The sequence below is a fragment of the Bison bison genome, unplaced genomic scaffold, assembly GCF_000754665.1.
Source record: "Bison bison bison isolate TAMUID 2011002044 unplaced genomic scaffold, Bison_UMD1.0 scf7180017864144, whole genome shotgun sequence".
Lineage (NCBI taxonomy): Eukaryota > Metazoa > Chordata > Mammalia > Artiodactyla > Bovidae > Bison > Bison bison.
Window position 1 is genome coordinate 286,592 of NW_011494716.1, and position 5,741 is coordinate 292,332.

General features: G+C 51.1%; 1 protein-coding gene across 3 annotated transcripts in view; it reads left to right on the forward strand.

The window, feature by feature from the left end:
• PDPK1 (3-phosphoinositide dependent protein kinase 1) overlaps positions 1 to 5,741 on the forward strand; it is a 60,786-nt gene that overhangs the window by 38,479 nt on the left and 16,566 nt on the right. The window lies entirely within an intron of this gene.

Here is a 5,741-nt window from a genome sequence, read left to right on the forward strand (position 1 = left end):
GTGTCAGACTTTATTTTTTGGGGTTCCAAAATCACTGCAGATGGTGACTGCAGCCATGAAATTAAAAGACGCTTACTCCTTGGAAGGAAAGTTATGACCAACCTAGATAGCACATTCAAAAGCAGAGACATTACTCTGCCAACAAAGGTCCGTCTAGTCAAGGCTATGGTTTTTCCAGTGGTCATGTATGGATGTGAGAGTTGGACTGTGAAGAAGGCTGAGCGCTGAAGAATTGATGCTTTTGAACTGTGGTGTTGGAGAAGACTCTTGAGAGTCCCTTGGACTGCAAGGAGATCCAACCAGTCCATTCTGAAGGAGATCAGCCCTGGGATTTCTTTGGAAGGAATGATGCTAAAGCTGAAACTCCAGTACTTTGGCCACCTCATGCGAAGAGTTAACTCTTTGGAAAAGACCCTGATGCTGGGAGGAATTGGGGGCAGGAGGAGAAGGGGACGACAGGGGATGAGATGGCTGGATGGCATCACTGACTCGATGGACGTGAGTCTGGGTGAACTCCGGGAGTTGGTGATGGACAGGGAGGCCTGGCGTGCTGTGATTCATGGGGTCACAGAGTCGGACACGACTGAGCGCCTGAACTGAACTGAGCTGAAGACCTTCTCTGTTTCTTGCCACCATTGCCTTTGCTGGGTCGCAGCAGTATACAGTAGGGACTGCACACCATGGAGATCTTACTCAGGACACAGTACCTGTACGTCTGGGCTTGGGCTTAATACAAGGTCTCCAGGAGAACCATCTCTGGAAGACAGGGCTCCCTGTTCTTGCTTCAGTTTAGTATGTTGAAATTTGCAAATGCCATGCACACTTGTAAGAATGTCAGTTACAATTTAGTCTATAGGAAATGACCATTTGATCAATAAATTTTTGCTTTTAATTAAAAAAGTGAAAAAGACAACCCATGGAGTTGAAGAGGAAAAAAAAAAATTTCAGCTTCTGTATCTGTACCCACAATATATAAAGAACTTATAACAAAAAAAAATTTTTTTAAGGGGTCTGAATAGATATTTTCTCCAAAGAACAGTAACAAGTGGCTGATAAACACATGAAAAGATGCTCAAGATCTTAGGGAAATGCAACTCAAACCCACAGTGAGACACCACTCCACACCCACTAAGATGACTGTGGTCGAAAAGACCATAAGAAGCATTAGCAAGGATGGGGAGAAATTGAAGCCCTCCTATTCTGCAGGTGGGGTTGTCAAATGGTGCAGCCACTTTGGAAAAGTCTGGCAGTTCCTTACAAGGTTCAGTATAGTTATGTTGTAATTGACAGTTCAGCTTCTAGTTAATATATCCAAGAGAACGGAAAAACATTTATATAAAAGGCTGTACACAGTTGTTCATAGCAGCTTTATTTGTAATAACCAAGGAGTGGAAAGAGCTCAGGTGTCCATCAACGGATGAACGGATAGATGAAGCGTGGCTATCTGTACAGTGGAGTGTCATTCAGCCTTGGAAGGGATGAAGTTCTCATACAGGCTGCAGCCTTGGTGAACTGTGAAAACTGCTTGAGTGACAGCCGGCTGGGATCAGGGCAGGGCTTGTGTTGCGTGGATAGGTCAGTTTGGGAGTCCTGCTGTCTTAACAGTATTGTCTTCTGACCTTTCACTGTGGAATGTCTTTCTGTGTATAGCTTTTGTAATTTCAATTTTTTTTTGTAGGTTTTGGTATTATAAGCTTTGTGCTTCTTTTGTTAAATTTATTCCTAAGTATTTTTTATTTTATTTTTGAGGTTGTTGTAAATGTAGTTGTTTTCTTAATTTTCAGATTTTTCATTGAGGGTGTTTAGGAATAGAGTTGACCTTTTTGGTGTACTGATCTTACGTCCTGCGGCCTGGATGGACTTGTGTATTACTTGTGATAGTTTTTGAGCAACTTCCTGGGGACCTTTTATGTACAAAATGGCGTCATCTGTCATTAGAGATAGTTTTACTTCTTCCTTTGCAGCCAGGATGCCTTTTGCCTCACGTTCTTTCCTGCTTTTTCTGGTTTGACCCTCCTGTTGACTAGCGAGAGCAGGCATCCTTGTCTTGTTACTGATCTTCGGGGGAGAGCTTTCAGTCTTTCACCGCTGATGTTCACCACTGAGTGTAATGTTCCTTGTGGGTTTTTCATGGTGTCTTTATCAGGTTGTGGATGTTCCCTTCTGTTCTAGTTTGTTTTGTAGTTCATCATGAGGAGTATAGAATTTCGTTAGAGGCTTTTTCTGCATTTCTTGATCAGGTTGGTCACATGGGTCTTGTGCTCTTCATTTCTTTGTGGCTGTGCTGGGTCTTTGTTGCTATGCATGGGCTTTGTCTAGTTGTGGCAGGCGGGGCTACTCTGCTTGGCGGTGCATGAGCTGCTCATTGTATTGGCTTCTCGTTGCAGAGCAGGGGCTCTAGGTGTGCGGGCCTCAGTAGTTGGGGCGCACGGGCCTCAGTAGTTGGGGTGCACGGGCTTGGTTGGTTGCCCCACATGTGAGATCGTCCTGGATCAGGGGTTGAACCTGCATCCCCTGCGTTGGCAGGTGGATTCTTAACCACTGGACCACCAGGGACATCCTTGTTCTTTATTCTGATGATGTGATGTCATAAATTGATCAGTTTTTAACATGCTGAACCACCCTTGCATTCACAAGATAACTCCCACTTGGTCATGGTGCACGCTCCTCTTTATGTGTTGCTGGATTCAGTTTGCTTGTCTTCTGTCCAAGGGCTAATAAGAACATTTTGTGGAGTGTTTGCTGTGCCTCACATGTGGGTTCACGGGTAAGTCAGCGGCAGTCTGCGCTTTCAGCTTTGGAGAGAGAGTGGGTGTCTTCTGACCTCAGCAGCACCTCGGGGTCTGACTTGCAGATCTGTGGTGGCCAGAGTGGTTCCCAGCCCAGGGTACTGGGCAGGTGTTTTGAATCACTTGGAGGGTGGGGATAAGAACCCAGTGTAAACCCTCCTCCTTTGGCCTGACCCTGTGGCCCCTGTTGAGTGGGGCCGTGGCCTGGAGGAGGCAGCTCAGGTCCACAGTGGTTCTGGGCCTGGTCTCCAGGGCCTGGGGGAGTTTGCCTTTGGCTCATCTCTGAGCTTCCAGGGGAGGTAACTGGATTACCTGTGTGGTTTGCTCCTGTGCTCTCGGGCTCTTACCTGAGTTGCACATAGAAACCTGCTGTTTGTGAAGCTGGAGAGGAGAACAGTCCTTGTTGTCACTAACCTTTCAGTGAAGTGGAGCATTTTTTTCAGTTTGAAGGTGGGAGCAGACGTCTGTCAGTAGAAACCACAGATGTGTGCGTGTCCTGTCCCGGTGAGCACGGTTCCTGGTCTGTTGTTTGTGCTCACCGCCAGATCTTGTTAGTGCATTAAAAAAAAGACACCAGATACTGGTACCTCATGCGTTTATTACTTTAATTTTAGTATTTTGATATTCATTATGTATATAGTCTTAGGTATTGTACTTTATGTCTTTAGAACATCGTTCTGAGGACAGGAGTTCTTTTCCATACTGTGGAGGAGAGATTCATCTCTAGACTAATGAAAGAGCTCCTTCCTGGGGGTGTGACTCAGTACACCCCCAGGGTCTTGGAGTCCCTTTAAGAAGGTGGGGCTCCTGGGAAGAGGAAGCAGCAAGGGTCGCAGGAGACAAGCAGATGTAGGCCCAGAAAACTTACAGCAGTGGCAGCAACAGCAGCCCGGCCCAGTGCCATCGTGATTTGCTCTTTAAAGCCCTGCTGTGCAGTGGGGGGTGTGTGTGCGCGCGTCCTGTCCACTTTGTTTTATGCAAAATGTAGCTATTGCAAAGCATCAATGCCTCTGCATATTTTGTGATAGCCTGAATTATTTAATTATGTGTAATGCATATCTTTCATATAAAATATATTTCTAGAGCTTTTTAATAGTAGCATTAAAAAAAAAATAAATTCTAGAAGAAATGCACACTTCTTGCACAGAGCAGAAACGCTGCCCGGGCACAGCGTCTCACGCGGCCAGCCCCTGACGGGTTGGGCGTTTGTCCTGCTGTCCGTGCCGACTTCATCCTGGAGGCTCAGGTGCCAGAAGGGGGACTGCGGGTCAGAGGGCACACCTGCCTCTTCTCTGTGGCTTTCGATGTTTGTTGGAAAGTTGCTCCCTAGAGTGACATCATCTCACATCCCCACCGGTGACACTGCACAGCCTTCCTCCTCACGCCCCAGTCAGCGCTGTGCATTTCCCTCTCGTCGCTGGTTTGATGGCTGTCCTGTGTTGAACGCGTCTGTGATTCATTGTGAGATTGAAGTTTTCACTGGGCTTCAGCTCCTACTGTGTTTTCTTCCTCTTGTAATCATCCCCGAGCTCTTGGTGTATCCGGGTCCTGGCAGGTGCAGGAAAGTCCCTGACCTCGGGGACCAGTCACAGGTCGCGAGGCCCTAAGAAGCTGGGTCCCCCAGCAGGACTGAGCACCCCTCGGCCCCAGGAGGGCGCTGGGTGGGGGTGTGCGGGGCCTCTGTCATGGGCACGCCTGGAGGGGTGGCTGTGGCCTGGAGGGTGGGCCAGGAGGAAGAATCCCCAGCTCTGTCTCCCCTGGGGAGGCCCTGGTGGCTGCAGGGCCTGGAGACCAAACCTGGGAACAAATGGGGAAGAGGCAGCAGGGCGGCCTTGTCTGTGTTCCTCAGCCTTTGGAGGTCGTTAGACGCAGTCAGGAGGTCTCCCCCATGGGAAGCCCTGCTGGGTGCCCACCCCAGGGATGGCAGGTGGGGAGCGGAGGGCCGCTGTGGCCAGCGGGTAGCAGACCATTGCATGTAGAAGTGGTGTGGCCATGGGCCCTGGGCATTTTTGCCTTTCCATTCTGGTGTTAGGTTATTTGTACCTGTGTGCGGTGAAGACTCCAGCTGTGGGCAGACATAGCACGGTCTGGCAGGTTTACCGTAGGCAGCCGCACCCCATCAGGCTGTTTGAGGCGGGCCCGAGCCGAGGCGCCCAGGACAGAGCCTTCAGCCTGTGCGGGAGGCATAGCGTGGCCCCCCGACTGGAGCTCTGGGTGGAACGGATGGTGGGTGGGCTTCGAGAAGGAGAGACGAGAAGGTGCTCTGAGCTGTCCTGCCTCCCCAGCTCTAGGGCAGTCCGCACCGGCCTGGCTGCCCTGCGGCGTGCGTGGCCGGAGCTCGTGTCTGAGAGAGCGCTGCTGCAGCCCCTGGGCCTGTGGGCTTGGAGAGGTCCTGCTGAGGGGCTGTCTGGCGCCCCGCCAGTGTGCTTAGGTGCACCCCTGGCTTCTGCCCGCTTGGTGATGGCAGCCGCTTCCCACCCCTCTGTCTGGGAGCCAGTTGTCCACAGCTGAGGCAGGGGGCCAGCAGGTAGGCCCCTTGCCTGGGGCCTGTTCCTGTTCTTAGCGTTGTCTGACTTCAGGTGAGCCTGCAGGGCCGGGCCCCTCTCAGGGGTTGGTGTGTCACGTTGCACCTGGCGCACTTCCCAGGTCGGCTCAGATGAACAGAGAGACCAGTAGTTTCTAGCCCAGGTTATTAAAGATGGTGAAGGAAAAGTCAGCTTGACTGCAGAGCGTCAGGCCAGGCGAAAGGGCCTGTGTCTGGATCCTGCGGTGTTGAGCCAGGCGAGGGGTTCTGTGTTGCCCTGGGGGAGCCGTCAGAAGGACCGGTGCCGTGGGTGTCCCTGGGGACCCACCGGTGGGGTGACAGTACTTGACGGCGGGATGCTCACGGGAATCCCCGGCCCCGTGTCCTCTGGCTGTGGGTAAGGACAAGAGTGGCTGCTCCGTCCCCGT